General features: G+C 47.3%; 1 long non-coding RNA gene across 3 annotated transcripts in view; it reads right to left on the bottom strand.

Moving 5' to 3' along the window:
* Positions 1 to 18,798, bottom strand: part of LOC121484305 — a 42,304-nt gene extending 23,506 nt beyond the window's left edge. The window contains exons 1-2 of one of the 3 annotated variants that reach the window (XR_005985985.1): positions 18,698 to 18,798; positions 17,263 to 17,478 (exon numbers count right to left, since the gene is read on the bottom strand). This is a non-coding gene — a long non-coding RNA (uncharacterized LOC121484305). The other 2 variants (XR_005985984.1, XR_005985983.1) reach the window with 2 other exon arrangements.
* Between the last annotated feature and the right edge of the window lie 1,273 nt (positions 18,799 to 20,071).

Below are 20,071 nucleotides of genomic sequence, written 5' to 3'. Positions count from 1 at the left end.
CCTGGCGGAAGGCAGGCACTCATTGGTCAATGGATGGTTTGTCCCTGTTGCCCAAGGTCACGGATTTCTTTTTTTTAACCACTATCCTAGATTCACCCTCTCCCAGCATATAAGTGTGTCCCTCATAGCCACACACTCAACCCTGTCTCATCTCAGCCTTTGGTTTAAAAGAAAAAAATGGTGGGTTAGATAAAACCTTCTTCCAGTAAACTCAAGTCTTACAGAGAGAATAAAAATAAGAACAATTAGGAGAACAGCAAGAGCGTCACCCATCGAATGGAAAGCAAGCCCACCCCAGCAACAGATCCTGGGACTTCATGGTGTCCTGACGACAGATGTCATGGTTGCTGGCGTGCTAAGGAAAGGGAAATGGCTTACTTGGGGAGCAACCTATTGGCAAATGAAGCATTCTTCACCTCGATTTCCATGGTTTGCTACCAGGCTTTCATTCTGCCTCTGCAGCATTTTGAAAGAAGAGCTGTCCTGGGACCAACACTAGGCACACAGCTGAACTGGGGGCCCATGTCCCAGCAAGACACAGCTTCATCCTCTGAAGGCAAGAGAGATCCGCGTCTGAGTTTTAAGTGCTTCTGGCTGGAGCGAGTGGACTCTGCTTTCAAACGGAGCAAGCACGACAGTGTCAAGTAAACCCACGTCAGGAAGAAACAGCAGCACCCACTCCCCCTGGGAGGCAGCTGGCCTGCTGACAAACTGGAGCCAAGGACGTGCAGCTTGGAACTAAATACGGAAGGTTCTGAAGCTCCCTGTAAAGACCTTCCATCACTGTGATGGGACACTGGGCCATCTGGATCGTCACCGCAGGCTCTGGCGAAACGTGTTCCTTCTCCAGGGAAGCCCCCATTCAAGCACGGTCCCCGTCAGGTTCCGAATGGGCGGTGGCCCTGGAAACATCCCCACGCGGATCCCCACGATGGGTGCTGGCTGTCCTGCCGGGAGGTGCCCCAAAGACTGGCCGGGTGGGGTCTTTCCCTGGGGAAACGAATATCTGGCTGGGATATTCCCACCACATCCCACCTGGGAGCCTTCTTAGGAGGCAGGTATTACTAGGGGGGCCCCGCTGTCCTAAAGCACCCCTCACGGTGGGTGGGCACAGCCTGCGAGAGCTGGCCTGGGGCTCTGCAAGCAGTTCACAGACTCGTGGGGACAAACTCGGGGGGCCATCGGAGCCTCGGGGGGAGTCGGGCCCAGGGAGCCTGTGACCTCACGCACGAGGCCAGCACGGGCTTCGGAAGCCAGGACGCCCGCGCCGCTTGCTCTTTGCACCCAACGCGCATCACCGTTTGATTTATTGTCGTGCAGGTGCCTCCCGGGCCGCGGAGCCACTCGCGGTGCCCTCTTCTCGGCCTGCACGTCAGGAAGACTGCAAGGCTGACGTTCTTTCAGCTACTGTTTACTTGGTCTGGAGACTGATAAAATGTTTCCGTACCCATAACAGAATGCACTTGCTTCCCCTGAGATTAAATCTGTTATTTGCTCAGGGCTTACGCCGGGCCGGAGCAGGAGGTGTCCGGCCGTCTGGCTTCCTCCTGGGAAGGTGGTGGGGAGCAGAGACGTTGGCAGATGCAGCCTTTGCCCCACGCGACGGAAACTCCCAGAGCTGTGCCCCTCGGAAATCCCCAGCTGCACACTCGGGGCCCAGCCCGGGGCAAGTGGCCTCGCTCATCGATCGGATCATCTCCAGTCCACCGTGCCGCCACCAGGACGTGGGGACAGTCATCGTTCCTGAGGTCAATGGCAGGCCCAGCCCTGGGGCAAGTGGCCATGCTCATTTATCGGGCCATCTCCAGTCCACCGTGCCACCAGGATGTGGGGACGGTCATCGTTCCTGAGGTCAATGGCAGGCCCAGCCCCGGGGCAAGTGGCCATGCTCATCCATCGGGCCATCTCCAGTCCACCGTGCCACCAGGATGTGGGGACGGTCATCGTTCCTGAGGTCAATGACGGGCCCGGGCTCACCCAGAGAGTGCTGCCCACCCAGGATTCAAACCCCTCGGTCCCCGTGACTCTAGAGTCCCCAGGGCCGCTTCCTGGCGGGCACCAGAACCCTTTCTATTAAAATAGTGTCAGATGGGAATCTGACACATTTCAGAGATAAAGTATAAAAAGATCTTAGGAGATAGTGTTAAAATTACATACCAAAATAAATTCGCAACGCGTCAAAGTCCCTAAAAAGAGACAAGTGACATTAATTAAAAATATTTGTTATTTTCTCATCTGAGCAAATCCCCAAGAGACCTCCCTCTCCCGAGCAATTTGCTGCTGGTCTGCGTTTCCTCTGCAGCAGCCTGCGCCCACTGGGCGCGCGGTCAGGTCGGCACCCACTTCTTACCTGAGAGGTCACTTCCCTTTACTAACATACGAGGAAACGTTTTAGAGTCACGAGTGAGACACTCGACCCGTCCTCTCTGCCTGGAAACAAGGAGGCTGCAGAAGCGGACGCACAGTCAAGCTTGAGGACACCACCAAGCCACCCCCGCTCTCGCTCTCGCTGAAGCCACTAACTGTCCTTGCCTGGGAAGCGGACATCGGGCCCCGGGAGAGCCAGATGTCCTCCGCGTCTGCACCTGGCATTTCTTTCTGCTCGTCGTCCTGCACTGATCCTCTCTTTGATGTCCCTTCCTTCTGTGTGTACAGGTGCATCATAACTTAATTTCAGGCACCATCAACGTGGTTTTCAAAACCAGCTCCAGGACCCCTGAAAGAGGCTGCGATTAGGGTTAGGCACTTGAAAGGGTTCTTCTGTTTCCTTTGAAAACTGATCTCTGCACTGCTGGTTCCTAACCCTCAGCACAATGACTGGGGACCCGGAAGGGTGGGACTGCGCTCTCACTGGGAGGACAGGCTAGGCTGCTTTTTCACAACGCTCCATGTCCAGGCAGGGCACTGTGGCTCTGTCTGGATGGAAAGCTCTCGCCTGGCCTGGGTGCGTGAAGAAGAAGAAGAGCCAGGAGATGCTCACAGGGGAAATGGAAGATAGAAATATGCCACTGGGCACCTAGGGGCCTGTGAATCTTTCTGCCGATGTACTTCTAATTCAGGGCAAGGCCGGGGGAGGGGAGTGGGCTGGTGAGAAAATGGAAAGCACATTTTAAGCCAGGGAGAGCTCTGAAATCTTATTATGCTGAGTAATTGCAGAAGGCTTAGAAATCCCTGGGCTGCTTGGGAGATTTGGCATCAGATAAGGACAGAGGGATGTGATCGTGGCCATGTGGAAGCTGGAGGGTCCGAGAAGAGCCACCAGCACCAGATTTCTTTATTGCTTGTCCTTGCAATCATCCCTCCAATGCCATGCAATGCAGGGACACGTCTATGCTGGCCCTTGAGGCAACCAGATGTTCAGGCCAGTGAGCAATTCATTCAGGAACCAGTGGCACAGACAGATGTGCACCAGACCTCGAAGAGGCTTCCCCAAGAAACAAAGAAAATGAGAACTACCTTTCAGGGAGCCCATCTGTGAAACCCAGAAGGATCTGGATTCTCCCTGGTGTTGAGCTACAAATCCAAATGGCTTTAAAAAGAAATTTTTTAAAAACGTTAAATGCCTAAAAGTCCCTAAACCCTCCAGATTGTGGACACAATAGTGGGAATCACTAAAGCAGGACATTGTTTGAAGAAAACAGAGTGTTCATGGGACCTTTGGGTCTGCTCCCCATCAGAACTGGAGATTGGAACCTGGATGATGGGAAAGACTGCTCTTACCTCACCTGCTTTCTCACTCAGTTAAGAGAAAAACTCCTAGAAGAGAAATGTCAAGACCAATTACACGAACAGCTCAGAGCTTCATTTCTCTCTTTCCAGAATCTACCGCATTATCATTAATCAAGGCAAAGCTTGCAAAACTGTAGCTATGTAAAAACCCTTCACAGAATCATTTGGTCCTTGTTTTTTTCTACTTTGTTCCTTTTCAGTTAATATGAAAGAATTTTCTTCCCCCTAAACATCTCCCACTTCAGAAAGACTTTGACAACCCCTCATAAGCCTGTATATTTTGTGACAGATCTATGATTATATTTAAGGAGGCTTGTCAGGAGAAGCACACTCAAGCTTTTTTTGTTGTTGTCCTGATTTTAAAGAGTGCAGTGAACTCATTGATGTTCTAATGAGAGCCTTCTAGAGCTCAGTAAAAGGGGGGATGGATGGGACTTATAGAAGGTGGTGGTTACCATTAATAAATAAAAGCAAAATAAATAAACATTCTGAACTAAGCCATGCTAAACACAGTCAGTCTGGGGCAGGGAAACTGAGGCAGGCTGAGCTGAAACAGTCCAGTTGACTAAAGGGATCCATGGTGAGGACAACTCTCCTAGGACACAGAGACTGTGGGTTGGTTGTGCTGTGTGTGTTGTGACCCTGCAAGGCAGCTGTCAGTGGATACAGCAAGAAACTAGATTCTCTTGATTACAGAGAAGAGCTTGATAACAATGAAATAGGTCTATTAATGGAATGGACAGGAAAAAAAAATCATGCACTCCCCATTTCCAGAAGTGTCCAAGCAGAGGCTGGGTAATCAACTGGCAAAGAGAGTGTGGAAATTATTGTTCCTTTGGGTTGGAGGTGAAACTAGATAGCAAAAGGCCCAAGGTGCCTTCCAGCTCCAGGAGTCTGTGATTCTCTGGCTATGGACAACCAGTAACCCACCCTGGGTCTCGGTTTCTTTGTCTGAAAGATGAGGGCCCTGACACAAGGTAGACATCTAAGATCATTCTCAGCCCAAGATGGTATAAGTCCATCACGTGGTAAACTGGTGTAAGTTGGGAGCAGTGTTCAGACATCCAGACTCGCTGTCCGACCTGAAAGAGGTCCCTGAACTTCTCTGGGCCTTGCTCCAAGATCTCTGTAATCCAAAGACAAGACTGAAGACTAGGACCACATAAGCCCACCAAGTACTTGAAGCACCACGGCAGAAAGCAATAGGTCAAAATGACTGAAGTCCAAACATTTGTGAAACAGAGCTTTTCTGAAGTGTACTTCAGACAAAATCAATCAAGGAGAGCATTTGGGACAATGCCTTCGAGTTCCCGGCCATGGGATGTAAGGAAGCTCACCATGAGGCTCCTGATGGTGACCTGGCTTAGAGAGCAGCTTTCGGGTCTGAAGAGGAAATTCTTTTACTACTTTACTCTGGGGCTGGGAGGAGGCTTCCTTCCCAGAAGACTTTACACCTTGCCTTACCCGAGGGACTCTTGCCTTTTCAGCCCCATTCATGTTTGGTATGTAGTTGGTGCTTAAACTATGTTTGGATGAACAAAAGGAGGTTTACTGAAGAAAAATGTAGCAAATCTACTCTGAACTTGCATATCTATCTCTAATATGCATATTATATAACATACCTTTTAACTAGCTTGGTAGCTGTTGAAACACCAGTAAGACAAAGTCGTGGGGAGGAATGAGGACATCTGTGACAGGACAGGGACATATGTCAAGGCTCCCTGGGTGGAGGAAGCCCTGGATAACTTGAGACCATTCCCTAGTGTGCTCTCTAATTTCTGGTTAAATTTCTCCACGATTGAATGAAGATCTGCCTCACAGGGAACTATTTGTCCTTGTGTATAGAGAAGAGGCATTCACACAAATCCAGTAAGCAAAGTTGACTTATTTTCTCTCTAAGCTGTTGGGAAAAGAGAGAGAACATGGCTTCTTTGACTATGAAACTTAAATGCAAAGACTTTAAAGGGTCTCCTGGCTTATGGTTTGGATCTCCAGGCCCCCAGCCACTGAGCTCCTGTCTAATAGGACTGCCCCTGGGGTAAGGTAGTAAAATGGCCAAAACAATCAAATTCTCTCCCACTGCCCAGGACCTTCTCTCATTTTCTTCCTACCTATCCTAAATACTTACTCCAAGGCCCAGTACATTCTGTTGGTGCCTATTTTGTGATCTTCATAGGATTCCATCTCCCATTCAGCTCAGTGCTCCCGGATACACTTAAGTAACTCCGTATCACCCAAGCAGTGCCCTGTCCAAAGTGAAGTTTCATGTAATTGCTGAAAATACAGCTGATCTAATGGCATAGGGTGTTATTCTTCCAAGAATAGATACATCCTACAACTGCGGTCCAAAGAATGAATCTGTTGGAGGCAGAAAAGGAAGGGGGCAGAGAAGTTGGATTGGATACAGAAAATCCTGACTGCTTGGCATTCAGTCTTTCTGACCAACAGTTAAGACACATGAACTGGAAGGAGAATATTTTACATCAGAGCTATTTTGAAAACTTCAGGATGTATATGGTTGCCAAATATATGTTCCACTAATTTTCAAATTATATAGGACAAAAGATGATTCCTACTTGTGAGGCTATGGCCGCTAGTGGCAATTATTTTCTAATTCTTCGAATGGTTTGCTAGATGAGAACTAGTCTATACTCCCTTGAAGGAGTCTGGTTTGAGGTCTAGTTACTCACATACAAGTGGTCGATCTCTGATGAGACAGTAAACTTGCCGACAGCAAGGATCTTGCCATAATAATCTCCACGTCCACAGTACATAGTGATGGACCCATAGCAATTTCCTCAATAAATACGTGATGGGTAGTTGGGTGAATGGATGGAGGGTTACACTACACTGGAGCCCACGGTGCAAACTATAGATGCTGTAGGGATAGAGATTATACAGGCAGATGTGAATGTGAGAAGAAGACACCAGAATGGCAAGTAGGGAGACAGAGGGCAGAGCCCTTGGCCCAGCTGGTTTCACAGGGGAGAGGGAAGCTTCTGGGTGGACTGGAGAAGGTATCTGTGCCTTTGCTTCTCTTTCTGCCAAAGGAGTAGGTTTAGACCATCTCTAAGGCCCCTTCTAGTCTGGGATGCTTTTGGACCACAAACTATGAATCACTAGTCACCGGGCCCTGCAGAATACAAGTGGTATAGTCGCTTTCACCCGGTCAGCAGGAAGGTGGCAGGCATTTTTTTAAAGCACTATTTTAAGGATAATCTTTAAACCTTAATCACAATTCACATGATGAGCTATTTTTCCTCGTACAAGAGGAAATTCTTGCATTTCAAAGCTGCAAACAGGAGCAGAAGCCCCTTGCCAGAGCACCTCACCCAGAGAACATCCTTTGAGCCTCCCCCTCCTTTGATCCAATGCTACTGATTCCTCTGTGTGAACTTACCAACTAGGCACCCAGGAGGACGTGTCCCACAGCCATCCTACCACACCCACCCCTTTTTCAGCTGAACCCTGACCTCTGCTTCTTATTCTAAGCCAGCACCTACAAGGCTACAGAGACTACCGACAACTCCACGTACACACACAGAGTTACTGTGAGCCAATTGCTCCAAGTGCCTTCAAGTTCAAGGGAATGAGTGGAAGAAGGGCAGAGGGATTTTAATCTTTGGCCTATCACATGGAAGAAGAAAGAAAATCTCACATACCCATGCTTCTGTCCTGCAATGTTCATCATCTTAGATCACAGGCAGTGAATCTACTCAATGTATCCCTTTTCTTCCCCCAGTCCTGGGCTATGGCCGCTGGCTTACAAGATGGGCTATGTTGGCCAGGAGGGGACCTGGGAGACTGAATTCTGGATGGAGGCTGATCCAGAGTAGTTGTGCTTTGTGAACCACTATCAACAAACCCTTTCAAATGCTGCAGACGTCAGGAAGTTTGTGGCTAGAATCTTCTAGGGAGATAATGCATGTGTTGGTTTCCTGGGGCTGCCATAACAAGTAACCACAAACTGGATGGCTTCAAACAACACAAATTTATTCTCCCACAGTTCTGATGGTTAGCAATCTGAAATCAAGGTGTTGGGTTGACGGGGCCTCTGTAGGCTCTAAGAAAGAATCCTCCCTTGCCTCTTGCCAGCTTCTGATGGCTGCTTGTAATCTTTACCCTTCCTTGGCTTGTAGCTACATTGCTCCAATTTCTGCCTCCATCTTTAAATGGCATCCCTACCTGCACACCCCCCTCCACGCCCGCCATGTCTCTGTATCTTCACATAGCCTTCTCATAAAGACACCATCACTGGACTTAGGACCCACCCTAATGCAGTATGACCTCATCTTAATAATACATCTGTACAGACCCTAGTTTAAGAGAAGGTCACATTCTGAGGTTTTTAGTAGACATGAATTTGGCAGAGGTGGGGGTTGAGGAGGGGGGTCACTATTTACCCTAGTACCATACAGCAAATGGCAAAGGCCACAGCCTAGAACTCAGGAGACCTGGGTTCAAGGTCTGCCTCTTTTGTGACTCTTTTGCTTACTTATGTGGACATAGAGGAGTCATGAAACTTCCAACGTCTTTCCTTTAAAATGGGACCACCACCACTGACATCTCAAGGATGCTGTCAGACAGGGGTGAGAATCTCTGGGGGACTGGGGCATGGAATTACTCTGATATGATGCCAGCCCCCAAGTCCACCACTGCGATGGCTAAGCTGGAAGTCACAGAACTTTATGTGACAGGCAGCTTCTGAGATGGCCCCCAACGATCCCTGCCTCCTTGTGAAATCCCTTCCCCTTGAGTATTGACTGGACACCTAGTGACTTACTGTCTAATGAACCTGGCAAGTGGTGGGCTGTCCTTCCTGAGACTCCAACTTCTGTCTTACCCCCTCTCTTGCTTTCTCACCCCCTCGCTGCGATGGGCAGCAGCTGCCATGTTGTAATTGTCCTGTAGAGAGGCCCACGTGGCAAGGAATGAGGGAGGCCTCTGACTGGCAGCCCAGAGAAACAGGAGGATCTGCCAATACCACTTAAGCAGTTTAAAAGCAGAACCACCCCCAGTTGACCTTGAGAGGGCTGCAGCCCGACCAACGCCCTGATGATAGCCAGCAAGAGACCCTGATCAGAGGATCCCATCCAGCTTCCTGACCCACAGAAATTAGAAGAATAAATGTTTGTTATTCTAAGTCACTAGTTGTAGGATAATTTTTTACACAGCCATAGAGAACTAACTGCTATAGACTGAATATTTGCAATACCCCCCCCCACACACACACACCCAGTTCTTCTGTTGAAGCCTAATCCTCAGTGTGATGATATTAGGAGGTAGGGCTTTGGGGAGCTGATTAGGTCATAAGAGTGGAGGCCTCGTGAATGGGATTAGTACTCTTATAGTAGAGACCCCTTAAAGCTTCCTCTCCCCTTCTACCATGGGAGGACACAGCAAGATAACAGCCAACTATGAACCAGGATGTGGCCAGACACCGAATTTGGTAGCTCCTTGATCTTGGACTTCCCAACCTTTCACAACTGGGAGAAACAAATGTCTGTCATTTATAACCTACCCAGTCTGTGGTATTCTGGAATAGCAGCCCTCACTAAGACATTAATACAGTTTATTAAATCACTTTAAAAATCGAGAAACAAGGCGAAAGGGATGGGGCCACACCACCTGAGACTTGGATTATGCAGTATTTGGGTATCCAGCCTCTCTTGGCCACATTAATCTTCCCCACTGATGGTTTCACTAAGACGACCAGAGTTGAGGTTTGAGCAAAAAGGACCCACAAGCAGAAGGTACGTGGGCCAATAACTCACATTTGCTCCATGGGGGAAATCCAGGGGCAAGCGTTCACGGCCATAGCTGTAGGTTGTCAATTAGCCTGTTGAGCGGCTATGACTTTCATCTGGAGGGGCACACAGGGGACCAGAATGGGTAACACCAATGTGTGGCCATTTTAAGACCTTATGAATATTCAGTATCTGGTATGACTATATTTAGTACATCATGAATATTTGGCACCTTGTATGCTATTATGAATGTTCAATGCCTACTGGGTCTTTCCATCATTTCTGACTTGTTAAAAAAAGTAATTTCTTAACCTTGAAACATTATAGAACTAAGAGAAGCCCTATTATTTTCACTCACACCACCCCCTTTAATGGCCACACTTTTGCCACATCTTTGCCTTGTTTAGAATGCCTTCTGCCAGGCCTATCAAACTCCTGTTCACCCTCCAAAGCCCAGTTAAGTCCCACCTTCTCCAGAAAGACTGTTCTGAGCCAGTAGTGTCCCAGAGCTGGTTTAATATCAGCTCACAACAGTTAACTGGTAATTTTTCAGGAATGTTGCAAGCCAGTTATTGAACATGGGCATTATTAAAAATTACATTATGTAAACTTGAAAGAAATTTAAGGCAAAGGTAGTAAAATGCTCAGAACTCATCACTTCTGAACTACTATCATACATTTGATAACAATCTATGTTTGAGTTTATTTGCATCTACTGCACCTTTGTGGTGGAACTACTCTATAATGGTGTGCTCTTGTGTGTCTCTTCCCAACTCCACATTTTAGGAAGTCAACTTGGTGACTTAAAATTAACCATGGTAGAATTAGGGTATTTATACCATGGAAGGTTGTTTTTTTTTCCCCAGAAGCTGGTGGTTAAACATTTAGCAGCATCGCCACAAATTCCAGCCAAAGTAATCCCTCTGAATTCTAAACTCTCATAACGCTCCCTATCTTTTCTGCTCAGTGAATGGGCATTTAGCATTTGCTGCCTTAGTTACCAGGTACACTTCCTCTATGGGTGTGCACACATGCACACAAGCCTTCTCCCCCAAACTGGGTTGTTACCAGCTTTAGGGGCGGGAACAGTGTCCCCTTTATCCTTTCTGAGCCACTCTTTTCCTTAAATAGCATCCTCCTCCCCAGTGTGAAACCCAGCACCATCTCTAGACTTCCCAGTACCCCCAGGGGCTCACATTCTCACCATCTCTTCTAATTCCATTCTGGCTCCTGGCTTCCCCCTCCAGCTGCTCTTTTGCTTCCACCCCACACTAGCCCCCCATCACTCCTCCTTCTCCAGCCGCCCCCTACCCCCAGCCCAGCACCATGAATATGGAAATATATCTTTACCATGGGTTTGGATCTAATTCAACTGGAGGATAGCAGAGGAATCAGTAATAACTCAACATCAGGCATCATTTCCCTGGTATAGATGTTCCTATCCCTCACTGGATCTCTACTTGCCCTTTTTTGTTGGTACTGTCCTCTCCACCACAACTCTTATCTCCATGGTTTGGGTCCTCAAACTCCTGTTTCTTTACTCACCAAGGAAAACCACAGTTCTGTGACCTTATGATGCCAAGAGATTTGCTATGAATCCCTCCCTAAGGACCCACTTTGCACATTTAAAAAATTATGATAAAATCTCTCAACAAAGTAGGTATAGAAGGAACATAGTTCAACATACTAAAGGCTATATATGACCAGCCCACAGCCAACATCATGATCAATGATCAAAAACTGGCAGCTTTTCTTCAAAGATCAAGGAACAAGACAAAGATGCTCACTTTCATTTTTTTAATTCAATATAGTACTGTAAATCCTAGCCAGAGGAATTAGGCAAGAAAAAAAGGGGCATCCAAATCAGAAAGGAAGAAGTAAAATTGTCTATTTGCAGATAACATGATATCACATATAGAAAACCCTAAAGACTCCACTGAAACTGTTAAAACCAATAAACAAAATCAGCAAAGTTTCAGGATCCAAAATCAATATACAAAAATCAGTTGTGTTTCTATACTCTGCTATCAAAAAGACAAATTAAGAAAATTTCATTTATAAGTGCATCAAAAAATCTAGAAATAAATTTAACCAAGGAGGTGAAAGACCTGTACCATGAAAACTGTAAGATACTGATGAAAGAAATTAAAGAAGACACAAAAAAATGGAAAGATATGCCATGCTTATGGATTGGAAGAATAACACTGTTAAAATTTCCATACTACTCACACAATCTACATATTCTGTGCAATCCCTATCAAAATTCCAATGCCACTTTTCACAGAAAGAGAACAAATGATCCTAAAATTTGTATGAAACCACAAAAGACCCCAAATAGCCAAAGCAATCTTGAGAAAAAACAACCACACTGGAGGCATCATGCTTTCTGATTCCAAACTATGGTGCAAAGCTATGGAAATCATAACAATATGGTATTGGCATAACAGACAGATCAATGGAACAGAGAGCCCAGAAATAAACTCATAATTATATGGGCAATTAATTTACAACAGAGGATTCAAGGAAATGAGGAAAGATCATCTCTTCAATAAATGATGTTGGGAAACCCAGACACCCACATGTGAAAGAATGGAACTGAACCACTGTCTTAAACCACACACACAAAAAAAATAAACCAAAATAGGCTTAAAAAAATTTGAACATAGACCTGAAACCATACAATTCCTAGAAGAAAACTTAGGCAATAAGCTCCTAATCTTGTGGTGATTTCTTGGATTTGACACCAAAAGCAAAGGCAACAAAAGCAAAAATAAACAAGTGGGACCACATCAAACTAAAAAGCTTCTACACAGCAAAGGAAACCATCAGCAAAGTGCAAAGACAATGTACTGAATGGGAGAAAACATTTGCAGATCATATACCCAACAAAGGGTTATTATCCAAAATATACAAAGAACTCATACAATTCAATGGCAAAAAAATCTGATTAAAATATAGACAGAGAAACTAAATAGACATTTTTCCAGAGGACATACCAATGGCCAACAGGTACATGAAAAGATGCTCAACATCCTTATTCAGGGCAATGCAAATCAAAACCCCAATGAGATATGAATGGCTATTATCAAAAAGAAATAGAAAGCGTCAGCAAGGATGTGGGGGAAAGGGAACCTTGTGCACTGTTGGTAGGAATGTAAGGTGGTTGGGAACCCTGGGTGGCGCAGCGGTTTGGCGCCTGCCTTTGGCCCAGGGCGTGATCCTGGAGACCCGGGATTGAATCCCACATCAGGCTCCCGGTGCATGGAGCCTGCTTCTCCCTCTGCCTGTGTCTCTGCCTCTCTCTCTCTCTCTCTCTCTCTCTGTGACTATCATAAATAAATAAATTAATTTTTTAAAAAAAAGGAATGTAAGGTGGTGCAGCAACTATGGAAAACAGTATGGAAGTTCCTTTAAAAAATTAAAAATAAAACTAAGATATGATCCAGCTATCCCACTTCTGGGTATTCATCCGAAAGCATTTAAAACAGGATCTTGAAGAGATACTTGCACACCCATGTTCACTACAGCATCATTCACCACAACCAGAAGGTAGAAGAAACTAAATGTCCATAAACAGATAAACAAAATGTGGCCTATACATACAATGGAATACTATTCAGCCTTAAAAAAGAGGGAAATTGTGTCATATGCTACAAGAGGGATGAGCCTGAAGGATATTTTGCTAAGTGAAATAAGCCAGTCACAAAAAGACAAACATTGCCTGTTTCCATTTATACAAGGTATCTAAAGCAATCAAACTCATCAAAACAGAAAGTAGAACGTGGTTGCTGACAGCTAGGGAGAGAGGGAAAACAAGAGTTGTTCAATTATAGAGTTTCAGTTTGCAAGATGAGAAAGTTCTAGACATCAGTTGTACAACAATGGGCATACCATTAACAATATTGTAATGTATGATTAAAAATTGTTAAGAGGATGAAATTATGTGTCTTACCATAATTTTTTTTAAAGGGCACAGACCAATCTCACTCTGCAAAGAGGTGATTCTATAACAGAACTCTAGAAACAATACAAGACAATCATGTGTGTGCCTGATAGAAGTTATTTTTGGGCTCTCAGGGGTTTGGGAATATCTAGGTTGCTCTTCACCACCATCATCGTGGATAAGTAAGAGGTACATTTAATGAGGTGTCCAAGTGTCTCATTGCTCCCACTCTTAGTCCTGGAACATTCCGTACACCGTATATTCTTTTTATGATTGGAAAAAAGTCTTCTCCCATGTTATAAATGCCAAGTGCACATGGTAGACATAGCAAAGGGATGGCCCCACGTAGGGAATACTGAAGAGAGCTGGTCACCTGTTATCACCACCCAAGGCTGCTCCGGTGCCTGGCCCAGCATTTGCCTCTGCCAAACCTCTCCCTGTGCATCCAGAACCCACACAACTGCTGCTTCCAGGACCCAGGCAGATGGGCTTCCTTTCGACAGCAGCGTGTTGGGAGATACCGCCCTACTGCAATGAACTTACAGAGGTGAAAAAATCCTCTTTATCCTTCTTTCCTTATTTGGTGAATTAAAATGTTAGTGAATAGTGTTTTCTTGAAGCAGAGTTCCCTCCACAATCATACTGGATGGTTTCTCTAATGCTCATGCAAAAGGATGGCTACCCATCATCAGAGTGACTTTGATACTCCCCTATAAGAAAATATTTTTTTCACTTCCCACTCCCCCCCTTTTTTTAAAGGAGAACAGCAGATGTTTGAGATAGGGGTCAGATGCTCCTGGAGACCGGCTTAAATGCAAGGCAGTCTCCACATGGGAGTTGTCTTGCTTCTCCCTGGTGATGCCAAAGCAGGGTCTGAGAGTCTGTTCTGACAGCCTGTGTCAATGTGACTTGGAGTCTGGTGCGTCCCTTGGAAGAATTTTAATGTTCTTGACAGACTATCTATTCAAATGCTTGTGTTCCCATTTGTAGTTTCCAGTCTGTGTTTGCACTGAGCTCCATCCAGGTAAAAAGTGAAAGAAAATACTCCATGTGTTCTTTGCTGCGGGGTCCAGCCAGATACGCCCCAGCCTTTATTGTCAGTGGCACCAAAGTCTATACCATCCTGTCCAGCCTGGAGACTCCAAATGGCTCCCCACCACTACGAGCCTTGTTTAGACTTGGAAAATGTTTGGAAAAGGTCGATTTGGATCTTGCAAGTGTACCACAGGCCACCTTCCAAGCCTGAGAACATTTATCAAAATTATTTGAAGCCCAAATTCACATCAGATGGTTTGAGCCACCGTGCCCCCATCTAGGTCATAAAATTGTGCATTTTCAGAGCTAGAAAGGATCTGAGAGGTCTTCAACACTCTCATGCTACAAAGAAGGAAAGGAAGAGGGGGGCGGTGAGTCCAAGAGGGTCATCGAAGGACACCTGCTGGTTGGTAACAGAGCCTGGGCCGGAAGCCAGCCAGGCCTCCTGACTCCCCACAGAGATATCTTCCCACCACAGCCTGGCAGTCTCCAGATAACCAAAACAGTGACAAGACCCTGCCAACGGCCCACCAACTTCAGTCAATATTTGCCATGACAAAATTCCAACCGAAACTAGAGATTTGGAAATTTGTGCTCATGTGTTCAATTGGAAAAAGAGGATTTTTGACTTTTCTATAAACAATCTGTTTACTTAACTTACTCATGTGGAGTGTTTTGTACCAGACTCATGTTCAGTAAATTCACACTCCACAAACATCCAGCCCATTTCCCCTGCCTCTGCGCCCCTGGAAAGGACCCATGTGACCAATGCCTTCTGGGCCCACAAGGCAGACTGAGGGGGGTAGCAGGTAGATCTAGGAGGTGGGGCTATTTGGTCCTGGGGACTCACTTAATAGAGCCATTGAATCCAAAGCCAGAGGATCTGGGTTTGATTGAGGGTCTGGTCAGTCCCCATCTGGTTCCCTCAGGAGGGTTCAGGCCTAGTCTGGCCTGCAGGAGGGATTTAAGGATCTCCGGCCCTTGTCTCTCAGCTTCAACTCATGCCAGCTGCCAATTTCCTAAGTTGGTACCCACTCTGTCCCTCTGTGCCTAAGGGTCAGCTTCTCCTGGCATCACCTACCAGGTTCTGTGACTTGTTCTCTGCACATGCCCAGACTCTCCCGCACAACCCTATGATAGATGTCCCTAGTGCTGGGTTCTGGAATCCCTGTCTCTGGATCCTGTCCTCCTTTGGGGAGATAGGACAATCTTCACAAGACCTCTTTGGTGCTGCAGGCTCACCTGGCTGGGCTTGAGTGAAGCATCTGGTGATTCTGATCCCTCATGTCTGTCCATTCCACCGCTGCCCCACCAGGATGGAGGGCCTATAGACTAAACAGCTCTCTGGCTTTCCTCCTGGACTCAACTAAGTCTGCATCAACCCCTGACACCATCCCTCCTTCAGCCCTTGTCTGGGTCCTGCTCCAGATAAAGCCTGTGTTGTCTTATAGAAGTCAAAGAGGCCAGGCTGGTTACACCTGATTTAAAGAAGCACTGTGCACACATAAATACGCAAGCACGTGGGTTATTTTTCTGGTTGTTGGAATGAAGGCATACAGGACAGGGTGCCAAGAATTTGGCCATTGGAAAAAAAGGCTGTTGGGTCTCGTAAGGTGAGTTTGATTATTTATTGTCTTTAAAGTGATCTGGTTTCGAAAGGGAGCTGAAATGTTCTCATTAAATGAAGATGGAAACTTTGAGGATCTGAATGTGGTGATTCATTCATCCTTATCCCCAGGCTCCCAGGGATGCCCCTGATATATGGGAACTTATCAGCCATAGGAGAGAGATCAAAGCAAGTCTTGGAATTTTGAGGACCTATTTTGAAAGCATGTGTGTATGTGTTCTTGTTAAAAGTACTAAATCGGGTAATATAATGAATAGTCTCTGTTTCTATTTAAGTTTTGTTGATCAAAAATCTGAGTTCAAAAAAAAAATCTGAGTTCATGATTTGCCCCCTTGACAATTTCCAAAAGCATGCACCTTGTTTACATGATTCTCAAAAATGAATCCGGCCTGGGCCCTTGTCCGACACTCAAGACTTGGCTTTTTCCTGGAGCCCTGAGAAAGGTCATGCAGGGACCGTAGTGGGAATAAGCTGACGACCCCTGGGGTGGAAAACAGTGCAGCCTTAGCTGACAGAGCAGCAGTGGAGGCCCCCAGAGGCCCAAGAAGATGAAGGCTCCCAGTTGATCTGGTGATGGGGTGGTAAGCACAGAGTCGGGGGGGGGGGGTGCTCAGTACATTATAGAACAACCAGCGTCAGGTCCCCTTTGACCTCTCGTTCTGTCCGGACCCCAATAATTCAGAGAAGTAAGATTTGTACAGTCAGTTCTGAAGCGACTTCAAATGGTAACTGGTTACAAGCACGTGTCTCACGTGCAAATTTGCAAAATGCTTTTGGAAACTGTCTTCAGTTGGGTTCACTAGATGTAGGCTCAGGGGAAGCTTCGAGTGGGAGGGATTTAAAGTGGAGCTGCTCCCAGGAGAACCCAGCAAGAGTGGAGAGAAGCAGCTACCCCAGCCCAAGGGCAACCCACCGAAAAGGAGGTCTCCAGTTGGAGTCTTTGGAAGCAAAGCACCCCGAAACCCTGAAACCCTGGGGATGGGTGCACAGGAGTGCTGGGGAGCCAGCTCTGAGCGGGTCCGGGGGGGGGCAGTGCCAGTAGTGTCCTCCCCACGGAGGCTGGCTCTGGGGGGGTGGGGGGACAGGAGGGACTGTGCCCTCCCTTCACAGGATGTGGAATCAGAGACAAAGAGAAACTGCCCCCCACGGTCAGTGTAAGTAGGAAGATGTGCAGAGCTCACCGGCTGCCAGTCCTCTGGGCTCTTCTTCCTCTCTTCCTTCTTCCTCTTCTTCCTCTCTCCCACTGACAAGGAGTCCTCCTGCTTTCGTACCATGCCGGCCTCCCACCTGGCCATGGCAGTGGGCGTCCAGGGCAGCAGGGTACTTAGGAGATCAAAGCAGCTGGAGATTACTTTGGGATTTGCCGATGTTGTCAATGGCCCGGCTTCGCAGCCCCCCTAAATCAGGACAGCGAGTCAGGATTTGGGAATGCTTTGGTGCCTCTTAATCTTAACACCTCTAGGGAAACAGGCTGCAGAATGGGGTTGTGCTTGATAAGCTCACTCTCTCCCTAATGTGCCTTCGCACTGTCCTGGCCTGACCCTGTGCGGTTCCTGCAGGGGCGAGGCCCTCCCTGCTCCCCGCTTCCTCCGCACAGGACCCCGCCACCCCCCAGGGGACTGACCCCTGCGACACCGGCCGCCCGCGCAGCCTTCTGGTGACATCTCGTCCTGCCTCCCTTTCTAACGGGTTTGCTTCTCGGCCCAAAGCGAGCATCTGTTGCTTAGGACTGATTTCCCAGCCAACGCCACCTCTGAGTATCCTCTGCAAAGTCCAGCACGAGGCTTCGAGAACAGTAGGTGTTGGAACAACGGTCGGTTACTCGGTTTTGGACACAGAAGGATGGAAGCGCCGGGAAGGAGCTGCCCAGATAAAGCAGGAGCCCCGGGCAATGCTTAGCTTGGGATCACTTCCTGTCGGGGTTGCTCCCTGAGACCCGTGTCCAGGACCACCCCTTTTAGGGCAGCAGAGAAAGGGGCAGGCTCTGGACTCAACCTTCCTGCCCGTCTTTCCCACTCTGTAAAATGAGGTAAGTACCTGCACCTGTGTCACGGGCCCATCGGGATTAAACGAGTCTCAGGTGCGCAAGGAACTCGGCAGTGTGCAGATCAAGCACGCTGCATGGATCTAGGATTACCATGACTGTTGTTCGGAGTAAATAGGATAAAGAATTTGCCTAACAGCCCATATCTGGGGAGACTGTGCTCAGACAGCAGCTTCTCTGCAAAGCCTCCCCTGACCACCCTAAATGGCAGCCCTCTCCCTTCCCTTCTCCTTAACCCCATTCCCTGCTCATCACCTTCTTCTGACCTATTTTATGTCATTTGCTTACTTTGTTCCTTTCACAAGGGGAAAGGCAAGAACAGGGGTTTCTGACTGTTTTGTCCCCTGCTGGACAGTGGGGGTCTGGAACAGTGCCCGACACGCACACAGCGGCACAGAGGATCTACTGAGGGAGGAAGCAGCAAGCCTGGGACTCAGTGTTGCGCTGGTGGCCCTAAGCCCGACCCCGGACAGCCCTGGCGATGACCTGCGGTATGGCTCCCAGACTCCTTCTCCCTCTCCATCCTCCATCCCCAGCACCCACAAGTACACAGTGACATTTCAGCAGCAAACCACAGAGGAGGCTCTCCTTCCACGCACAGGCGCTGCCAGCCAGAGACACGTTCAACTCCCAGCGTGGCTGCTCCCTTGCTGTGTGACATAGGGGCCTCTACCTCTTTGGATCCCTTCTTGGGCACGTGGTCTCCAGGCCTCCCCCAGATTCCCGGGTCGCAGCTTCAAGGCTTCTTCACTTGCAGAGGCTGAGATGCCAAGGTCTGCTGGACCTGCCTGGTCTCCCTTGATTCAAATCAGCAAGGTGGCTCTGGGTGTGGGTGCTGTGAATGCAACCCTGGCACAGGGGAGAGGAAGGGGATAGACCCTAACCGACTGGCTCTCCCCAGACCTGCCTCCCTGTGATGGATCAAGGGCAGCGGGACCCAGAGACTTGCTGAATCCCTTGCAGCTGGGAATCGCTTGGGTGGGGCATGTGTCTGCATCAGGCAGGTTTTTTTCTCATTGCCAAGAATTTCCGCTTCCAGTGGCATTCATCTTTCCCAGGAACACCCTTCAGCTAAAAAAGAAAAGAAAAACCAAACAAAAGAAACCCTCCCTGAAGAAGGAGACTTTCTTTCTCTGACTGTGAGCCCCTGATAAGAGAAATCCTCTGCCAATTGTGGCATCCTGTTCTAGACCTCCCCCTGGCCAGGCCCTCAGGGATCCTTTCTCTGGGTGTGATTAACGGAGGTGGGGGGCTGGGTGGCCTATAAGGTCAGCAGCAGACAATCTTGAGACTTGGGGATGTGAATTCAAGCTGTTGGCCAAATGTTCAAAACTGCCCAGCTGAGGCTAGTTAACTTCTCTCTCCCATACACACCTTTTTTTTTTTACTTACTTACTTATTTATTTATTTATTTATTTGTTTATAAGTAAACTCCACAGCCAATGTGTGGCTTGAACCCATGGCCCTGAGATCAAGAGTCGCATGGTCTACCAACTGAGCCAGCCAGGCGTCCCATCTCCCATACACATTTCTTAATAACAACTTAGACACATTGCTGCCAGGCATTTTAAAGATAGAAACAACTGTATCATCTTTTCCATTCTGATTTACCTCTTCCACTTTGCTAACGAGCTCATAGGCATGGGCTCACCGGAGACTGAATTCTGTTATTTAGGGCTCTTCAGTCCAATAATTCTGTTATTTAGGGCTCTTCAGCCACTTGCCACATGTGGCTACTGCGCACTGGAAACGTGGCTAGTCCAAACTGAGATAGGCTGTAAGAGTAAATGCAGATTTCAAAGATTTTAATATGACCCCCCAAAATATAAAATAGCCCAATAATAATGTTTCTGGAGACTACATGTTAAAATGATAATATTTGGGATATATGCAGTTAAATAAATACATTAATAACATTAATGTTTTATCTTTTCAAGTGTGCCTAC

The sequence above is a fragment of the Vulpes lagopus genome, chromosome 2 (assembly GCF_018345385.1).
Source record: "Vulpes lagopus strain Blue_001 chromosome 2, ASM1834538v1, whole genome shotgun sequence".
In the NCBI taxonomy this organism is placed as follows: Eukaryota; Metazoa; Chordata; class Mammalia; order Carnivora; family Canidae; genus Vulpes; species Vulpes lagopus.
The sequence above is the reverse complement of the archived record's forward strand: the minus strand, read 5'-3'. Positions and strand labels throughout refer to the sequence as shown.